Source organism: Narcine bancroftii, chromosome 4, assembly GCF_036971445.1.
Source record: "Narcine bancroftii isolate sNarBan1 chromosome 4, sNarBan1.hap1, whole genome shotgun sequence".
NCBI lineage: Eukaryota > Metazoa > Chordata > Chondrichthyes > Torpediniformes > Narcinidae > Narcine > Narcine bancroftii.
In genome coordinates, this window is record NC_091472.1 from 313,641,746 (window position 1) to 313,661,909 (window position 20,164).

The window sequence follows — 20,164 nt, forward strand, 5'->3', positions numbered from 1 at the left end:
TGAGATAGACAACAGACTCGCCAAGGCAAATAGCGCCTTTGGAAGACGACACAAAAGAATCTGGAAAAACAACCAACTGAAAAACCTCACAAAGATAAGCGTATACAGAGCCGTTGTCATACCCACACTCCTGTTCGGCTCCGAATCATGGGTCCTCTACCGGCACCACCTACAGCTCCTAGAACGCTTCCACCAGCGTTGTCTCCGCTCCATCCTCAACATCCATTGGAGCGCTTTCATCCCTAGCGTCGAGGTGCTCGAGATGGCAGAGGTCGACAGCATCGAGTCCACGCTGCTGAAGATCCAGCTGCGCTGGATGGGTCACGTCTCCAGAATGGAGGACCATCGCCTTCCCAAGATCGTGTTATATGGCGAGCTCTCCACTGGCCACCGTGACAGAGGTGCACCAAAGAAAAGGTACAAGGACTGCCTAAAGAAATCTCTTGGTGCCTGCCACATTGACCACCGCCAGTGGGCTGATAACGCCTCAAACCGTGCATCTTGGCGCCTCACAGTTTGGCGGGCAGCAACCTCCTTTGAAGAAGACCGCAGAGCCCACCTCACTGACAAAAGGCAAAGGAGGAAAAACCCAACACCCAACCCCAACCAACCAATTTTCCCCTGCAACCGCTGCAACCGTGTCTGCCTGTCCCGCATCGGACTTGTCAGCCACAAACGAGCCTGCAGCTGACGTGGACTTTTTACCCCCTCCATAAATCTTCGTCCGCGAAGCCAAGCCAAAGATACTGTTACATAAAGGAATCTTGAATCTTGAGTTATTCCTACATCTCTCCCTTACCTAATCTGGCGAAGGACCACAGGGAGGGAAACACCAGGCAATTCCCCTTGCTGAGTTTAAACGCTAATGGAGCTGTAAAAGTGGGTAGCTAACAATGGATAGAGCTGCAGATGTTAGCCCTGAGGTAAGACAGAAGGGAGGAGAGGGGATTTGTGGGGGGGGGGGGGGGGGGGCGGAGGGGTCCATGGAGGTTCTCTTTGTGTGCCTTCATTGAGATGTAAATTGGAACAAATTGATGAAAACTTCCTTGCCTGTTACATGCAGGATACAATGAGCTGGTACCAGCCACCCAGGAAGATCCACATTCATCAAACTGTGCAGCTATTCGCTCTGTTCATCAATTAACTAATTGATTCATTACATCCACTTTACAGCTTGGGGGTTTTTTTAATGACAGAAGTACAGCCGGGCTCAAGTGTCAGAGGCAGCTCTGTTTATTAAAGGATATTTAAGGGCAAATTGAACCACAGATGGAATATGCACCCAGATTGGCGATGAACAAGCCGCCGGTGTCGCAGGGAAGTTTAAATTTTAAATTTAGACATGCAGGTAACAGGCTCTTCCGGTCCACGAGCCGTGCCACCCAATTAACCTACTTTTTGGGAGGGGTGGTGGGAGGAAACCAGAGCCCCTGGGAAAAACCCACGCAGACGAGGGGAAAACGTACAAGCTCCTTACAGGCAATGCTGAGTTTGAACCCAAGTTGCTGGCGCTGTAACAGCATTACGCTAACCGTGCTGCCCGTTAAAGTGAATGCACAAAAATCGTCCCAAAGAAAAAATATCACATTTTTAATTTTAATGGCATTCAAATCAACAGAAAAACCTTGGTTTAAAAAAAAGAGGTACTGCAGGAACTCAGCAGGTCTCGCAGCGTCCATAGGGGATAAAGACGTTTCAGGCCTGAGCCCTTCTTCAAGATACGAGCAAAAAGTAGGCAGGTGTCTGAACGAAAAGGCTGGGGGAGGAGGGAAGAAAGGGTGGGGGGGGCGAAGGAGCACAGGCCAACAGGAAAAAGGCGCTCATTGGACATGGTTAGGAGGACAGGAGGGGCAAGATGAGAATTGATCTGTGTAGAGAGTTTGTCACCTGAGACAGGGGAGAACATTGCCAGAGATGGACCAACGTATAGACCTTGGCGTTTAAAAAAATTTAAATTTAGACACACAGCACAGTAACAGGCCCTTTGTGTCCATGAGTCCGTGCCACCCAATTGACCAGAGCCTCTGGGGAAAACCCCACACAAATGCAGGGGGAACATACCAACTCCTCACAGACAGCACGGGATTTGAACCCAGGTCGCAATCGCTGGCGCTGTAAAGGCGTTGCACTAACCACTCAGCCAACCATGGTGCCATTTTATTTGCGATGGTGAGTTTATTGTCATACAATGTACATATGCACTGAAATACTTTCTTGCCGCAGCCGAACAGGTACTAGTGAAGAAAAGTTATCGTAGCAAACTAATTGAATTGAAAGATAATAAATACATAGGATAGATAAGTGTTCACAGTAATCCCAGTGACATGCAGAGAGTAAAAACACACAGTAAACGCTGGGAGGACTCAGCCCGTCTCGCAGCATCCACAGATATATTACAGACGTTTTGGGCCTGAGCCCTTTTTCGAGGTATGAGCAAAGAACAGGAAAGTGTCTTAATTAAACTCAAGAGATTAACGGGAAGGAATGAGAGGGGGAGAAGTCCAGACCCAACAGCCAAAAGATGTTAATTGGATATGATAAGAGTAAAGGCGAGAATTGATTTTGATTCTGTGAAAGGAGACAGAGAGAAGAGAGGAGAGAGGGGAGAGAGAGAGAGAGAGAGAGAGAGAGAGAGAGAGAGAGAGAGAGAGAGGGAGGGGACAGGGAGAAGAGAGGGGGAGAGAGAAGAGAGGGGGGGAAAGAGAAAAGAGAGGGAGGAAAGAGAGGGAAGAGAGGGAGGGAGGAGAGAGAGGGGGAGAGAAGAGAGGAAGAGGGAAGAGAGAGAGGCATAGAGGAAAGAAGTCAAAGGGACAATTGGGCTGTGGGGCTTTAAACTGGAGAATTGTTAATGCCATCTGGTTGGAGGGTGCCCAGACGGAAGATGAGATCTCGTTCCTCCAATTTGCAGGCGGTCTCAGTCGGGCAGTGCATGAGATCACAGACAGACATGTCAGCGAGGGAATGGGACAGAGAATTGAAAGCCGTCCCTGATCAGTGCTTAAAGACCCCAATGGCTGTCAGAAAGAAACTGTCCTTGCACCAAGAGTTGCTGGCCTTGGGGCTTCCATCCTTCTGCCTGAAGGGAGCAGTGAGAAGAGGTTGTGGCCAGGGTGAAACCAGCATCTGCAGATTTTCTTCTTGAACTGCTGGAGGAGCTCAGTGTGTGTAGCAGCATATCTAAGGGTGGGGTGAGGGGGGGGGGGACAATTATCAATTTTTCGGATCATGACCCAGAATAAAGATGGGTTGTAGCCTTGACACACTGACCATTCTCTTCCTCCCACTAATGCTGCCTGACCTGCTGAGTTCTTCCTTTCTCCTTTTTCCCAGCTCTGCATTCACAGAGCCACCCCTTCCTCTGATCAATTCTCACCCGTCCTTCTCTCCAATTATTACCTTTTGCCTGTTGGTCTGTTCTCCTCCCCCCTGTACTTTCTTCCTCCCTCCCCAGCCTTTTAATTCAGGCACCTGCCTGCATTTTATTCAGACCTTGAACAAGGGCTTAGGCCGGAATCTTTACCTCTTGTGGACGCTGCGAGACCTGCTGAGTTCCTCCACCGTTTCTGTGATTTTTTTGCTACAGTCACCGCATCTGCAGACTTTCGTGTTTAACCCCCCCCCACCCCCTCCACCCCCCACCCCCCCGCCTTCCTGAGGTACAACATAGAACATTACAGCACAGAAAAAGGCCCCTTCAGCCCTTCTAGTTTGTGCCGAATTATTTTTCGCCCAAATCCCACTGACCTGTGTCCATTCCATAGCCCACCATACCTCTCCCATCTGTCCAAATTCTTCTTAAATGTTAAAATTGAGCCCGCATTCACCACCTCAGCTTGTTCCACACTCCCACCACTCTCTGGGTGAAACATTCCCCCTAATATTCCCCCTAAACCTCTTCCCTTTCACCCTTAACCCATGTCCTTTGGTTTGTGTCTCACCCACCCAGTTGTTCCAGCAGATAGTTTGTTTCTCTAGTTTCCAGCATCCACAGTCTCCTGTGTCCCCAGGACTAAAAGGTGGCCTATGTGGTTTAGATTGGGCAGGGTTAATGTGGAGAAAATAGCTTCATTTGTGGAAGAATTCAAAATCAGGAACCATAAATATATTGGTCGTAATGAAGCAATCTAATTGGAAATAACCATATAACCATATAACAGTTTATAGCATGGAAACAGGCTTGGAATGTAAAACATGATTTGAGGAAGATGAAGATTTAGACATACAGCCGTCCTGGCCTACGAGATCATTCTGCCCCAATACCCCAATTAATCTTTAATCCCCTTTTGCTCAAGCCCGAAACATTGGTTAGGTCTCTTAATCTTTACTCTATAAAGGATGCTGAGTGACCTGCTGAGTTTCTCCAGCATTTGCGTTTTTTACTTCAATCACGGGGTGTCAGCAGACTTCGTGTTTTACTTTTAACCTACAACCCTGTACGTTTTGAAGGGTGGGAGGAAACCGGAGCACCCAAAGGAAACCCATGCAGGCGCGGGGAAACGCGCAAACTCCTTACAGACTGGATTGGAACTAGGGTCACTGGCACCGTAATATCGTTATGCTAACCTTGCCGCAGAGCCACTTCCAACTAGAAAGCCTGATATTACGTGAGAGGGAAGGGAGTGGAGGGAGGCAACTGAAGGCAGGTGGAATTGAGGGCAGATGGCAATAATTAGGTTTATTGACCCATTTCCGTGCAATATGTCACAATCGTAAAGAGGTACAGTTTGGAAACAAGCGTTCAGCCCACTGAGTCCATGCAAGCATTCGACTATCTATTCTAGGGATGTGGCTTTCTCAGCTAATGGCTGCTCTTGATAAGGTGGTGGGGAGCTGCCTTCTTGAACCACCACAGTCTTTGAGGTGAGGGTATACCCCCAATGCTGTGAGGGGGGGGGTTTGCAGGATTCTGGCCCGGTGAACGTGAAGGAAAGGTGACCAACTTTGCTACTGTGGTCTCCAGTGCCTTGGACAATTCTCACGTCATTACTTTGTGCATTTTCAGCGAGTTGAAACCTGTAAGGGAGTAGTTAAGAGCCTGTCTCATTGCAGCGCAGATTTCCAAAGAGGTACTGATTCATAGGTTAGTGACTCGCAACCTCCAAGTGTAGGTGATATTAAGAGGCAATGAGGAGAAGATAGACTGTAGGAAATAAGAGTAAGGGAATTGCTTGAATTGCTTTGCAAACCAGCATAGACTCAATGGGCCAAATGGCCTATTTACACGCCTATGAAAATACATGGATCTGTTGTAAAGCCCAATGATAAGTAGGTTTTTTTTACAAGGAGTGTAGTTATAATCAGAACTACACTGCCTAAAAGGAAATTCAACGATAAATACTTGCAGGGGAAATATTTGCAAGGTTCGAGGGAAAGAGTTGGGTGGTGAGTGTTGCTCTCTCTGTATCCTTGTATGTGTTGCTGTTGGACTGGAGTGCCATGCATTGGACTGGAGTGCCATGCATTGGACTGGAGTGCCATGCATTGGATTGGAGTGCCATGCATTGGACTGGAGTGCCATGCATTGGACTGGAGTGCCATGCATTGGACTGGAGTGCCATGCATTGGACTGGAGTGCCATGCATTGGACTGGAGTGCCATGCATTGGACTGGAGTGCCATGCATTGGACTGGAGTGCCATGCATTGGACTGGAGTGCCATGCATTGGACTGGAGTGTCTTGCATTGGACTGGAGTGTCTTGCATTGGACTAGTATGTCATGCATTGGACTGCAGTGCCATGCATTGGACTGGAGTGCCATGCATTGGGCTGGAGTGCCATGCATTGGGCTGGAGTGCCATGCATTGGACTGGAGTGCCATGCATTGCACTGGAGTGCTATGCATTGGTCTGGAGTGTCATGCATTGGACTGGAGTGTCATGCATTGGACTGGAGTGTCATGCATTGGACTGGAGTGTCATGCATTGGACTAGAATGTCATGCATTGGACTGCAGTGCCATGCATTGGACTGGAGTGCCATGCATTGGGCTGGAGTGCCATGCATTGGACTGGAGTGTCATGCATTGGGCAGAAGAGTCGTGCTGTGGACTGGGAAACCATGCGTTGAACAGGTGTGCCTTGCATTGGACAGGAGAGCCATGCATTGAGCAGGAGTGGCATGTATTGGGCAGAAGTGTCGTGCTGTGGACAGAGAAGCCATGCATTGGATAGGAGAGCAATGCACTGGACAGGTCTCACCTTTCCTCTTTCCTGCCTTCCTATCCCTGTCCAGTCATCACCTTTAGTCCATTGGTCTGCATTCCTCCCCCTGTCCTTTCTTTCCCCCCCCCTACCCCTGCCTTTTAATTCAGACGCCTGACTGCTTTTAATTCACACCTTGAAGAAGGGCTCAGCCCTGAAACACTGCAAGACCGGCTGAGTTCCTTGGGCATTTCTGTGATTTCACTGGGTTATTGTTAGAGGAGACGGCTGCATGCTGCATTGCAGTTTGCAACGTTCCAAGCCTCAATCTGCGACGCGGACTCACCCTGTGACTGACTGCATCTTTATAGCTTGTCACTTCACCACAATAGATTCATTAAGAGCTGGGCTGGATGGTTCAGCCCCAGTCCATTCCATCTGTCAGTCCGCCATCCCCACGAGAGAGCCAGGGAGGCACTGGGGACCTGTCCCGTCTCAATTTATCCCATTAGCATCACCATGCAGTAAAAATAAACCTAATTTAGCAAACAAGGTTCCTGAGTGCTCTCATTAGCAAAACTTTGACTAACTAACCTCAGAGGATCAATCTGGCCAAGGCAGCTTGGAGTGGGATTTCCTTCCAGCTGAACGGTATAGAAACATCATTTGTACACTTGTCGGTATTTTTGATCCATCTTTGATGCCTGTGGGAAAATGATATATAAATGCAATTTACTAATGTGAAAAAAAGACTATATTAACACCGTCAACGACCTCAGAATGTTTCAAAGTCTTTTCAGCTACCAAAGTGCTTAAGTGTTACAAAAAAGGAAAGGCAAAAAAAATTTTATTAATCAAAATTACGTACATATGTCAAAGTTAATCTAGTCAAGAAAAGAAACATACATGCTATCTTTCATTTTTCTCCCCACTCTCTCCCACAGAAAATCCCCAAAGAAAGAAAACAGAAAGAAGAAGAAAAAAAGAGAAAGAATTAAACTAATTTTATAGTAATATTGGATGTCAATGTAAAATTATATATTATGTTAATCACTGCATCCATAATATGTATAAAAATTTCAAGAAATTGTAATAAATGTGAATTATACCTTTAATATGAAATAACACATAAAATCAACATATTACAGCATAAGGATGAGGCCAGATTACTCCAAAATTAACTGATAATCCTAATAAGATTAATTATAAAGTAACCACCCCAACCTTTTGCATATACGGGAATGAAATTTTCCAAAAATCTCCGTGCTTGTTCTTTAAATTGTATGTAATTTTTTCCAAAGCGTCGAATTTGGCTACGCCAACACTCTAATGCTAGATGTTTCCAATTTCCATGAAACTGCAAAACATTTTCTAGTAATTGCAATCTTTAAAATCTCCTTCCGAGACCAGTCCAAATTCAACCCCGGTTAAACCTTTGATACATCCCCTAGTAGAAATAGCATAGGGTTTTGTGGAAGTGGAGTCCATGTTACCTGTTGCAGGAAAAGAAAGGCAAAATTAATAAATGTGGAAAGGACCCTCGAAAACAACAAAGAAAATTGGTGAATCTCATCTGTTTCCAAAGCAAAAAGATCTTTGTTGAGGATTTCCAACATTTCTTCAGCTGGCGCTGTGAAAATCTGTTACATAAGTACAGATTCATTGTCAGAGCACATTCATGGTATCACATACAACCCTGAGATTCTTTTTCCTGCAGGCATGGCAGAATTACCACTAATCGGTAGTGCAAAATACTTTTCTCAATGAGTTACGTACACATGTAGACAAGTACAGAAATGGAAACAAACTGACTGGGCAATACAGAGAGAAAAAATCAATCAAGTGGAATTTAGAGTCCTTAAAAGAGTCCCTGATTGAATTTGTCGTTGAGGAGTCTGATGGCGGAGGGGAAGCAGCTGTTCCTGAACCTGGTGGGTGCGAGTCTTGTGGCACCAAGACCACTTTCCTGATGGCAGTGGCGAGAACAGAGCGTGCGCTTGGCGGCATGGATCCTTGATGATCGCTGCTGCTCTCCGTCGGCACCCGTAGGTGTACTTGATGGTGGGAAGGGTTCTGCCTGCGATGTCCTAGGCTGTGTCCGCTCAGGGTATTGGCACCCCCACACCTGACCGTGAAGCTTGAAGATGCCTCCATTTAAAACCACACCTGAACGATGGGACTTGGCTCAGGGCTGTTTTCCTCAATAAAAAGTCCTGTGTACAACAATAATTTCCTTCCTCAAGGTGTGGGAGGGGATGGGGAATGCCAAGTAACTCAAGAGGGTAAATAAAACTTTTTCGTTGAATGTGTCTGATGGTCAGGCCAGCATTTAGTGGGTCCCTTTAAATGCTTGTCTCCATTTTGAACTCATGCTGTCTATAAAGTGCCCACAATGCTTTTGTAATTGGAGTTCCAGAATTTAGGTCGGTCAAGCAATCATGTAAAACCAGGATAGATAGATAGATTGATAGATAGATGGATGGATAGATAAATAAAATCTTTTTCCCAGGGCAAGGTGTCTGGAAGGAGTGGGAACAGGATTAAGGTGAAGGGGGCAAAAAGTTAGGGTAGATAAAAGGGTGATATTTTTTTCCACATAGAATGTCTGAAATGAGCTGCCAGAGGAGGGGGTGGAGGCAGATACAATTACAGCGGTTAAAAGGCATTTGGTTAGGGAAGGCAGAAAGGGATTTGGGTCCTAATGCAAGCATCTGACCTTTTGTACCCATAGATGCTATCTGACCCATTGAGTTCCTCCAACTTCCTCCTTTTTCAAGCTACCTGGAGAGAGTACTCCATCTACAAGCAGGAGCCTTGAGACATTGAGTTACAACAGTGCAACAGTAATGTGTTACCAACAAACCAAAACAGTCCAAGTTGATTCCTAGAACATGGGACAGGCCCTTCAGCCCATGTTGCTATGCCAACCTATGTAAAACTACTCCACAACAAGAGGGCATAAATTCAGGACTGAAGGGCGTTTGCGTAGAACAGAGATGCGGAGGAATTACTTTTACTAGAGGGCGGTAAATCTGTGGAATTTGTTGCCACCGGTGGTTGTGGAGGCTGGGTCATTGGGTGTATTTAAGGCAGAGATTGATAGGTTCTTGATTAGCCAGGGAATCTAAGGTTACTGGGGTGCGGGGGCAGGCCGGGCAGTGGGGCTGAGTGGGGAAATGGATCAGCTCATGATGAAACGGCGGGGCAGACTGGACGGGCTGAATATCCTGTTTGTGCTCCTGTTTTATGGTCTCATCTAATCCTTCCCTACCTCCCGCCCTATTAAAACTTGGTACCTGGCCATGCAAGGGTCACAAGTTGAGGCAACGAGGGGCAGCATGTTTAGCGAGGCGATTAGTGCCACGCTGTTACAGCACCAGCGACCCGGTTTTGAATCCAGCACTGTCTGTAAGAAATTTGTACGTTCTCCCTGTGGGTTTCCTGCGGGTGCTCCGGTTTCCTCACACCCTCCAAAGCGTACGAGGGGTTGTAGGTCAATCGGGCAGTACGGGCTCCTGGGTTGGAAGGGCCTGTCACCGTGCTGGATGTCTAAATTTAATACCCTAATCACCCATCCTAAACGCTCCTTGCTCCTGCCGATGTTGTATGTCATGTAACCGTATAACAATTACAGCACAGAAACAGGCCAGTTTGGTCCTTCTAGTTCATGCCAAACACCTTCTCTCACCTAGTCCCATTGACCTGCACTCATCCCATAACTCCCCCCCCCCACCACCTCTCTCGACCATATACCTAACCAGCTTTTCCTTAAATATTAAAACTGAGCCCACATCTACTACATTGGCTGGAAGCTCATTCCCCACTCCCCACCACCCTCTGAGCGAAGAAATTCATCCTCATGTTTCCCCTAAACTTTTCCTCCTTCAATCTCAATCCATGTCCTCTTGTTTGAATCTCCCCCACTCAACGGAAAAAAAGCCTGTCCTCATGGACTCTGTATGACCCCCTCATCATTTTAAATACCTCGATCAAATCACCCCTCAGCCTTCTACGCTCCAGGGAATAAAGTCCCAGCCTGCTCCCTGTGACTCAAAGCCTGAAACCCCGGCAGCATTCTTGCCTGCGCTCTCTCGATTTTGTTGACATCGTTTAAAATTCTAAATTTGAATTTTTTTTAAAAAAATGCGGAGAACATTGAAGGAAGGGGATGAAGGTGCGCTGGAGATCAGAAGCAAGGTCAATGGAAGAAGTGGCGTTCAGAGAGGATTAGGAGGAACCTTCCAGTCTGTCTCAATGATCCCTCCGTGTATCTCTAATTTATATTGCTGATACCTCCCTATCATGCGTGCCTTATCCCTGAAAGTATGATGTGTGCTTATCTTTTACTGCGCTCTGCACCTACATGCTTGGTTTTTACGAGGCTGGGGTGCATTAGTGCCACCATGTTATGTAAACAGAAGATAGGGTTGGGGAGGTAACTGTGTGTTCTCTCTGCTCTGTGGGGGTCGCACCCCTGGGGAGAGGAGATAACATCACTACTTCATTACTGAAATATATTAACCCATTGGATCTTAAAGAGGAAGGCAGAGGTGGAGGGTTTATGGGAAAGGCTGATTGAAAAATCCCAATGTAAATCATCCGTCGTTGAGGTCGAGGTAATGAGAATGGAGTGACTCTGATTGAAACTTCGTGGTTTGGTGTTAGAACCATCTCTTCGATTACAGGGGGAGCTACCAAGCATCCTCCTCCCCACCAAATGTGATGCTCAAGCAGGGTTGGCGTAGCAGTTAGCATAACTTCGTTTGAACACCAGTGTCAGAATCGGGGATCCGATCTGTAAGGAGCTTGTCCGCGTGGGTTTCCACTGGGGGGCTCAGATTTCATCCCACCCTTCAAAACGTACCAGGGTTGAGGATCAGTTGGGCAGCAGGGGCTCGTGGGTCTAAGCTTTTGAAAATTTAAGCTCCCTGCCTGCTCTATTTGGTCTCAGTTTCACCACAGCCCCGACTGGATCTGGGATACAATTCCCCAATGCAAGCAACGTTCCTGACAGGAAAGGTTCAATGAAGGGGAGCATTAAAAAAAAGAATGTGTCTCTCAGTGTTTTGTGTGAAGTGATTAACATTGACAACTTGTACAGGGGTGGGGGAGTGGGTGGGGAGGAGGTGAAGGTTAATGAAATAAAACATCTTATCCAGCAGTGGTTAAATTAACAGAGTAAAACACGAGAGTCTGCAGATGCTGTGGTTGAAGTAACAATAGGAGGCTGGAGAAACTCAGCAGGTCAAACAGTGTCCTTTATACAGCAAAGATAAAGATACAGAACCGACGTTTTGGACTTCAGCTCTTCATCGAGGTGTGTGTATATATATAAATATATATATATAAATATAAAACCAACATTTCAGGCTCGAGCCTTCAATTGTCAACTAAATTGTCATCCAACGGGAGATGCGCAGAGGAGTTCATTGAAAGGGGAAAGGGTTTTTTTTTCCAAAAAGAGGAGTTCTGAGAGGGAATCCCAGCTGTCCAAAGGTGGAGTAGGGATGAACGAGTGATCTGGAGTGGAGGAACACAGAAGGCCAGAGGGCTGGAGAAGACAGAAAGTCGGGTCCTCAAGAGATCTGAATGTTTTACATTGGGGCTGATGGATAAACAGGGTGAGATTAGAACAGGGTGAGATTAGAACAGGGTGAGATTAGAACAGGGTGAGATAAGAACAATGTGAGATTAGGGGCTGTCCAGATTACAGACTTTTTGAAGAAACGTCGTTTCAGTAGAGGCTCTTCAGCCCACAATATCGTGCTGACCCATATAAACCTACACTATTTTTATGGAAGTAGATATGGGTCGGCCTGTACTGTGCTGTAATGTTTTGTGACGAATCTAATCCTTCCCTCCCTCACCATCCATGACCTCTTATTTTACTTACATCCCTTATACTTATCTGGGAGTCTTTGTATGTCCCTATTGTACCAGCCTCCACCTCCACCGGCAATGCATCCCAGAAACCCACCACTCTCCGCGTAAAAGAAACTTACCCCAGATGTCTCCCCTAAACTTTCTTTCCCCAACTGCCCTCTGGTATTGGCAATTGCCCCTCTGGGGGAAAAAAAGATGCTTCTGTCCACCCTGTCTATCCCCCTCACTTTTAGTTAGCAAGTTCCAGACTGAAAGATTGTTTAAGTGTAGGCCACTTTCTAACGATTTGTATGGACAGGGGAGCTAATTTCCATTGTTCAATTATAGGTAGTTTTGATTTGTAAACTGTTAATTAAAGTGAGATTTATAAGAAGTGACGTTGTGTCAGCTTTGATACAAGGGTTATTGCTGCTCCCAGTCTCCGCAAATTAAACCGAGCTCAGAAATTGAAGCTAACTCTTCATTCTGACGGGAGAGGGGAGAGGCTGAGATAATTTATACCCAGTCACTCTCCAAACAGGTTTCAATTAGCAACAACTCTCGACAGATTGAATTAATCTGGAGATGTCTGTCCTGGCAGTCCACAGCAGTATGATTACGCATACTGACCCAGAACGGCTCGCACGATAACTGGATCAGGGAGAAACTGGGAGTGGGGGCAGAAAAAATGCACTCCTCCAAAAAAAAAGCATGAATGGCTTTAAACCTTTCCAACAAAGAATAGTTGATGATGGGAAATCAACTCAATGTCACAGAGGTAGTCAACACAAGGAATGATAGGTAATGCCTCAATCTCGAACTTCACTGCAGGAGATGGTTCAGTGTAGAGAGAGTTTCATTCTGCTGACCTTGGGAGTGAGTAATGGGACGGTGTGGAGGGAGCTTCACTCTGTATCTGACCCCGGGAGTGTGTGATGGGACGGTGTGGAGGGAGCTTCACTCTGTGTCTGACCCCGGGAGTGTGTGATGGGATGGTGTGGAGGGAGCTTCACTCTTGTGACCGACCCCGGGAGTGTATGATGGGATGGCGTGGAGGGAGCTTCACTCTGTGTCTGACCCCGGGAGTGTGTGATGGGATGGCGTGGAGGGAGCTTCACTCTGCGTCTAACACTGGGAGTGTGTGATAGGACGGTGTGGCGGGAGCTTCACTCTGTGTCTGACCCCGGGAGTGTGTGATGGGACGGTATGGAGGGAGCTTCACTCTGTGTCTAACACTGGGAGTGTGTGATGGGACGGTGTGGAGGGAGCTTCACTCTGTGTCTGACCCCAGGAATGTGTGATGGGACGGTATGGAGGGAGCTTTACTCTGTGTCTGACCCCGGGAGTGTGTGATGGGATGGTGGGGAGGGAGCTTCACTCTGTGTCCGACCCCGGGAGTGTGTGATGGGATGGCGTGGAGGGAGCTTCACTCTGTGTCTGACCCAGGGAGTGTGTGATGGGATGGCGTGGAGGGAGCTTCACTCTGTGTCTAACACTGGGAGTGTGTGATAGGACGGTGTGGCGGGAGCTTCACTCTGTGTCTGACCCCGGGAGTGTGTGATGGGACGGTATGGAGGGAGCTTCACTCTGTGTCTAACACTGGGAGTGTGTGATGGAACGGTGTGGAGGGAGCTTCACTCTGTGTCTGACCCCGGGAGTGTGTGATGGGATGGCGTGGAGGGAGCTTCACTCTGTGTCTGACCCCGGGAGTGTGTGATGGGATGGCGTGGAGGGAGCTTCACTCTGTGTCCGACCCCGGGAGTGTGTGATGGGATGGCGTGGAGGGAGCTTCACTCTGTGTCTGACACCGGGAGTGTGTGATGGGAGGGTGTGGAGGGAGCTTCACTCTGTGTCTGACCCCGGGAGTGTGTGATGGGATGGTGTGGAGGGAGCTTCACTCTGGGTCTGACCCCGGGAGTGTGTGATGGGACGGTGTGGAGGGAGCTTCACTCTGTGTCTGACCCCGGGAGTATGTGATGGGATGGCGTGGAGGGAGCTTCACTCTGTGTCCGACCCCGGGAGTGTGTGATGGGATGGCGTGGAGGGAGCTTCACTCTGTGTCTGACCACGGGAGTGTGTGATGGGATGGCGTGGAGGGAGCTTCACTCTGTGTCCGACCCCGGGAGTGTGTGATGGGATGGCGTGGAGGGAGCTTCACTCTGTGTCCGACCCCGGGAGTGTGTGATGGGAGGGCGTGGAGGGAGCTTCACTCTGTGTCTGACCCCGGGAGTGTGTGATGGGATGGCGTGGAGGGAGCTTCACTCTGTGTCCGACCCCGGTAGTGTGTGATGGGATGGCGTGGAGGGAGCTTCACTCTGTGTCTGACCCCGGGAGTGTGTGATGGGATGGCGTGGAGGGAGCTTCACTCTGTGTCTGACCCCGGGAGTGTGTGATGGGACGGTATGGAGGGAGCTTCACTCTGTGTCTAACACTGGGAGTGTGTGATTAGATGGTGTGGAGGGAGCTTCATTCTGTGTCTGACCCTGGGAGTGTGTGATGGGATGGCGTGCAGGGAGCTTCACTCTGTGTCTAACACTGGGAGTGTGTGATGGGACGGTGTGGAGGGAGCTTCACTCTGGGTCTAACACTGGGGGTGTGTGATGGGATGGCGTGGAGGGAGCTTCACTCTGTGTCTGACCCCGGGAGTGTGTGATGGGACGGTATGGAGGGAGCTTCACTCTGTGTCTAACACTGGGAGTGTGTGATTAGATGGTGTGGAGGGAGCTTCACTCTGTGTCTGACCCTGGGAGTGTGTGATGGGATGGCGTGCAGGGAGCTTCACTCTGTGTCTAACACTGGGAGTGTGTGATGGGACGGTGTGGAGGGAGCTTCACTCTGGGTCTAACACTGGGGGTGTGTGATGGGATGGTGTGGAGGGAGCTTCACTCTGTGCTTGACCCTGTGGGTGTGTGATGGGACAGTGTAGAGGGAGTTTCACCCATGACCTCAGAGTGTCTGATTGGTCAATGACACAGATATAGAGTTATAGAGACATATAGCATAGAAACCTGCAGAGGGAACTTCACTCCATACCTGACTGTCCCTAGTAATAATGGAACAGACCCAATGGGGGCTTGACTCTGTGTTTAACCTGTGCTGCCCATACACCAGGACAATGCAGAAGAAGCTTTACTCTGTGTCCATGTTGTCCCTGCCTTTGGGAAAATCTGATGGGACATTGTAGAGGGAGCTTTTTCCCTTTATCTAACCTCCGTTGTCCCTTTCCTGGGTATATGTAATGGGTAAGAATAGAGGGAGTGTCCTTCTACTTTATTAGAGAACAGACTGGCTTCTGTGGTGAATCTTTCTGAAGAGCAGCTTCAGAAACCTCCCTCCACATTGCGTGGTGTCCAATGGTAGATTGTGACCTCCAGTCCCTGGAGCTGGGCAACCTTTTGAGTTGCAGGGTACGGAATAAAGTGTAGTGAGAGTTGAATATTTAAAGCAGGCCGCCCTGCCCTGGTAGTGTTTGGGAGCACAGGGTGTAGGTTCCTCTACACCAGTGACTTTTTCTTTCCTTCCCTTACTAATCATAGAGCACCTATGGCATAGGGAATACTTAAGGTGGTATGTGAGTGGGAAAAACAAGTTTGAAAGCCACTGCTCTACACAGTCCCATCAAATAGTCCTGGGCAAGGGCAACACTATCTACCCCATACAAATTATCCTGCCAATAATCAGTACCTACAGAGTAAAAATTGATACCATTGGAGAGAGGAACAGAGAGAGGGAGACAAAGGATGGATAGAGAGAGAGAGAGAGAGAGTCAGGCAGAAACAGAGAGAGGAATGGGGGATAGAGAGAGAAAAAGAGAGAGAATGAGTACTGAGTTACCTGCCATGAGCCAAAGGATTCATGAAAATCCAAACCTCTTATAACTCCTGTACCACTTGCATCATAAGACCCTGCTGTAGTATTGCAAGCTTCCGCTTGATTTAATTACATCCACTGTTACCTAGAATTATTTTGTCCATTCAATCAACAATCAAGCACAAATCTTGCACCGAGGTTGGGGGAGCACCCCAGTGTCGCTGGAACAGGGTACCAGGATGGGAAGTACCAAGGCGCGATAATGATCGAAACTCACTTGGGGGGGGGGGGGGGAGGGAGAGAGAGAGAGAGAAAGAGATGGAGAGGATGAAGGAGAGAGAAATTTGGAAAGGTATTCACTCAACAATCTATGGTTCGGATATTGCCATCCCACTTCCATGAATTGGTTAAAGACCCACTCCCACAATTTCAACACAAACTGAAGGCTTGGTACTCTGGAAATGTACTGAGGGAGGGCAGCTCTGACCAATGAGTTGTTGCCTGAAAGAAGACCTCTCTGTTAACCCAACCGTCCACAAGTTTTTTCCAGAGCAGATTCTCTCCACGGCAGATAAGGCAGTTTGGATGACATCCCCTAGTTCTATCTTTCAGCAACAATTTGGATTGGCTCGCGGACTTTTCTATTCCAAGGCAGTACACAGGGAGCGGATCAGCAGCGGGCCAAGAAAAGAGGTATTCGAGTAGGAGATCACACACTTGGTCAGAGATTCAAGTTTGAAAATAATAACAAAGCTGAGAAGTGTTGAGAGGTGCTGAGGTTCGGGGAGTGCATTCCAGGGCTTAGGGTCTGAGCATCTGAAGGCACAGCTGGCCAGGATGGAACAATGAAATTCAGCGAGAGAAGGCAGATATAGTCATAGAGTCCCCTAGAATAGCAACAGGCCCTTCAGCTCAACATCCATGCTGCCCAGATTTTCGATCTGGGCTAGTCCTATTTGCCTTTCCAAGTATCTTTCACAATGTCTTTTAAACTTCAGAATTGTATCTATATCTATAACTTCTTCTGACGGCTCCCTTCACATATTCTGATGAGTTAAGAAGTTGGCTCCCATACGGGAGATGCAGGGAAATGGACCGGAGGCAAATCTACAGGACCATTAGAGTGGCAGAGAGGATCAGTGGAGTCTCCCCCAACCCCTCCCCAAATTGATGTGATCTACTGGGATCGGAATCTGAAGGAGGGGGGGTGCAAAATAATTGAGGACTCCTTCCACCCTCCACACTGCATCTTCCAGCTGTTCCCTTCAGGAAAGAGAGAGAGAGCCAGCACTACCAGGCTAAGGAGCAGCTTCTTCCCACGGGCATTGAGAATGCTGAACGACCAAAGGAACTGCTCACACTGACCCTCCGAGATACCCATATTTATGAAATAAATATTTATCTGTATAGATGAATACTTGTCCTATTGTTTGTATGTGTGTTTTGTCTGGTTGTGTGTCTATGTGTTTTGCACTGAGGACCGGAGAACACTCTTTAATCCGAATGACAATAAACTTGACCTCAAATCTTTCAGCCCCAGTTATGGGATCCTCCACTCTGAGACTAATAACTCTGTCCAAGAGGATTGTCCTCGACTGTAATAGGCAATGCTAATGAGAGACTAAAGGCAATTTTGTGTAATATTAATTTCTGTTTTATTACATGACAATAAAGAGGATCTGATCTGATCTTAATGTTGCAAGGGTTGACATGGGGAAGGAACAGAGAGGGATTTTAAAGTGGGCATTAGTCAAAGTTACTGGAAACTAAGCCCAAGGGGTGACAGATGAACAGGATGGTGCAATGTTTTACACAGGAGGCTGAGTTTGGGGGTCAGCCCCTATACGTGGGGTCAAAGGTGAAAGGTCTTTTCCACGACTTTCCCTTTTTTAAACCAACAAGTTCCCTTCAGAAGAAAGCAAAACCACTCACACCAGCCTGACTGAGTGAAAGCTTTTTTAAAAATCTGTCTACGCACTTTCAAACAATCTGAATCTGATATCCAATTAACGAAAAGTGTTTATAGGACACCTGGTGGCTGTTTAATCCATCTGTTACAGTCAAACGTGACGAAGAGACCCACTCTCCTTAATTACAGAAGCATTCATTAGTAACCCTGTCAGTTACTGGAGCCCGCCACCAGTTTCACCAATGCCCCCGCGAGTTTATGCAATGAGGGTTTGAACTAAATTGGCAGGTTCTCAAAGGGCCAGAGAACTGATGGGCAAAGTGCAGAAACACGAGAGTCCGCAGATGCTGCGATTGCAGTGAAAACACAGAGATGCTGGAGGAACTCAGCAGGTCTCACAGCATCCATAGGAGGTCAAGATATATTACCAACATTTCGGGCCTGAGCCCTTCATCAAGATAAGAGTAAAAAGCAGGCAGGCTTTGGTAACCTATTCGAGAAGATGAGAGCAGCGATGTGATGTTGAGGCTTTATGAGCCTCATTTGGACTCTGGGGTATAGTTCTGAGCTCCTTATTTAAGAAAGGCATTGGGCATAAAATAGAACATTACAGCACAGTTGTTTGTACTTCGGAGTCCATGGCTTCAAAGTCAAATGGGAGATTGGTGGCTCTGGGTCCAGAGGTGACCGGTGAGGCCAATCCGGGCCCTGAAGGCTCGTCCACATGAGACACTAGTGGGTGCTGTCGTGGCAGTGGATGCTGCTTGGGCCTTGCGCACAGCTTTCGATGCTGCGCCTGACTTCAGCTGCACGGGCTCCTGTGGCGATCTTGCTGCGCCAAGCTGGATGGTCAAGGGCAAGGGTCTCCCACATGTTGATGTAAACACCCAGGCCTTTGAGGGACGCTACAAGGCAGTCTTTGTAACGTTTCTTCTGCCCCCCCCCCCCCCCCCCCCCCAACTGAGCGCTTGCCCTGACACAGTTCTCAGTACAGCAGCTGCTTAGGCAATCGCCTGTCTGGCATTCTGACCACATGTCCAGCCCACCTGGTATGGGCTTTCAGCAGAAGGGTGTAGACGGTGCAGAGCCTAGTTTGTTCCAGGATTTCCATGCCGGGGACTTTGTCCTGCCACCTGATGTGGAGGAGTCTGCGGAGACAGCTCAGGTGAAAGTGGTTGAGGTGTTTGGCGTGTCTGCTGTAAACAGTCCAGGTCTCGCTGGCATAAAGGAGGGTGGTAAGGACCGCTGCACAGTAGACCTTTAGCTTGGTGGTAAGGCCGAGTCCTCTCCACCCCTGGAGTCTCCAAAGGCAGCACTGGCTTTGGCTATCCTGTTGTTGAACTCAGCACAGTACAGGCCCTTTGGCCCACGATGTGCCCACCTATATATACCCATCAAAAAAACTAAACCCTCCCTTCCCCATAATCCTTTATTTTACTTTCATCTAAGAATCTTTTAAATGCCCCTAATGTTAAATGCTCCTATAAATGCAATCCTTGGCAATGGATTCCAGGCACCTCTGTTTAAAAAAACACACCCCTAATGTTTCCCCTAAACCCTCCCTCTCTTCACTTTATACAGATGTCTCCTGGTGTTTGCTACTCCTGGCCTGGGGAAAAAAAAAGTGTTGACTGCAATCTATGCCTCTCATAATCTTGTAGGCCTCTTTTTAGTCACCTCTCATCCTTCTCTTCAAAGGGAAAAGCCCCAGCTCTGCTAACCTTGCCTCATAAGACATATTTACCAATCCAGGCAACATCCGGGTAAATCTCTTCTGCACCCTCTCCATAACTTCTTCATCCTTCCTGTAATAAGGCATCCAGAACTGAACACAATGCTCCAAGTGTGGTCTCACCAGAGTTTTATAGAACAGCAAAATTACCTCACAACTCCTGAAATCAATCCCCCTGATTAATTAAATACTGAATTTTGTGACTTATTCATGGCAATATAGTCTGATTCTGATTCTAATGAGGCCCAGTATACCAAGGGGTTCTTAACTGTCCTATCAACCTGTGTGGTGACATTGAGAGATCCAACGATTTGGACCCCAAGGGTCCTCTATTCTTCCACACTGTTAAGTATCTGATCATTAACCATGAACTCTGTCTTCGTTTGACTTTCCAAAATGCATCACCTCACAATTATTCTGAAAAAACTCCATCTGCCACTTTTCTTCCCTAATCTGCATCCTGTTTGTATCCTGTTATAACCTATGACAGACTTCGGCACCATCCACAACACCTCCAACCTTCATATCATCTGCAAACCTACTGACCCATCCCTCATCTTCTTTATCCAGGCCATTCATAAAAATCACAAAGAGCAGGGGTCCCAGAACTGATCTCTGTGGCCCCTCCATTAGTCACTGACCTCCAGGCAGAATACTTTCTGTCCACTGCTACTCTCTCCTTTCTACAGTCAAGCCAATTCTGAATCCACAC

At 47.7% G+C, this 20,164-nt stretch overlaps 2 long non-coding RNA genes across 3 annotated transcripts in view; one reads left to right on the forward strand and one right to left on the reverse strand.

Moving 5' to 3' along the window:
* LOC138760217 (uncharacterized) overlaps positions 1-7,162 on the forward strand; it is a 43,934-nt gene extending 36,772 nt beyond the window's left edge. For both annotated transcript variants that reach the window (XR_011355514.1, XR_011355515.1), the window contains exon 3: positions 7,084-7,162. This is a non-coding gene — a long non-coding RNA (uncharacterized lncRNA). The remainder of the gene's footprint in view (positions 1-7,083) is intronic.
* LOC138760216 (uncharacterized) overlaps positions 2,204-20,164 on the reverse strand; it is a 29,103-nt gene continuing 11,142 nt past the window's right edge. The window contains exons 2-3 of the long non-coding RNA XR_011355513.1: positions 6,734-6,843; positions 2,204-3,177 (exon numbers count right to left, since the gene is read on the reverse strand). This is a non-coding gene — a long non-coding RNA (uncharacterized lncRNA). The remainder of the gene's footprint in view (positions 3,178-6,733; positions 6,844-20,164) is intronic.